The sequence below is a fragment of the Mus caroli genome, chromosome 1 (genome assembly GCF_900094665.2).
Source record: "Mus caroli chromosome 1, CAROLI_EIJ_v1.1, whole genome shotgun sequence".
NCBI classification, from domain to species: Eukaryota; Metazoa; Chordata; class Mammalia; order Rodentia; family Muridae; genus Mus; species Mus caroli.
Window position 1 is genome coordinate 149,798,115 of NC_034570.1, and position 1,159 is coordinate 149,799,273.

Genomic DNA, 1,159 nt, shown 5'->3' on the forward strand with positions numbered 1-1,159 from the left:
CAGGTGACTCTGTTAGCCTCTATCAGCAGACCTGGGAGGCTAGCTCTCTCCTTAGTTTCAGTGGTCAGAGTATTTTCTGCAGGCAAGCTCTCTTCTTGCAGGGAAGCTGCCCAGATATCTGGTGTTCGAACCTGCCTCCTGGCAGAAGTTGTGTTCCACTCACCAGAAATCTTAGGATACCATGGGGATTCCTGTGTGGGTCCTTGCGGGTGTCCGGAGACTCTGCTGGCAAGGCACCCCAGGGCTGGAGTGGACAGGAAGGGACTTGTGCCCCAGTTCAGGCCAGGTTGTCTGCTTCCCTAGTTAATGCAGTCTCAGGTCCCGAGCGATTGGATTTTAGCAGACACTGTGTTCAACTCACCAGAGGTCTTATGATCCCGTGGGGAATCCTGTGTGGGTCCTTGAGGGTGTCCAGAGACTCCACTGGCAAAGCACCCCGGGGCTGGAGTGGACCGGAAGGCAATACCAGTGTATTTCATTCACTCAATTATTTGCTCACTCAATATACATCTATTATTTACAAAATACCACAGCATATGTTATGATCCTGACTTTTAACAAGTATTATTATATTAATTCTTTTTAAAACTTTCTAAAATATATTATGAAAAACTTTTCAAATAATTAAAATCATCACACAAAATTAACTAGTCCCAAAGTCTATAGAAGGCAATAAATTTCTATACAGTGAGAACAGGTGTGATGCTTATTCTTGGTGTCAAGTGACTGCATCTGGAACTAACTAAAACACAAATATAAAGGACACACCTGTTTGGGATTTATGCTTAAAGTAGGAAGATCTACTTCTAATCCAGATCATTGCAGTGGGAAAACACACTCCTTCAATGTTGACCATACCTTTTTCTGAATTCCTATATAATGGTGCAGAAGAAGGAAGTTTTTGTTCTTTGCTTTCTCTCACCTTGTAGCAATTTCTTTCCTTCACTGTCATTACAGCATAGTTCTTCAGGATTCCCACATAGACCAGCTAAGACATCTAGCCTTGTGCAATGAGCAACTACTGGATTCTCAGACTTTTATGTTCACAGACAACCACTGTTGGATTAGCTGGACTACAACCTGTAAGTCATTCTAATAAATACCATATATGTGTGTGTGCGTGTGTGAATATATATATATATATATATATATATATATA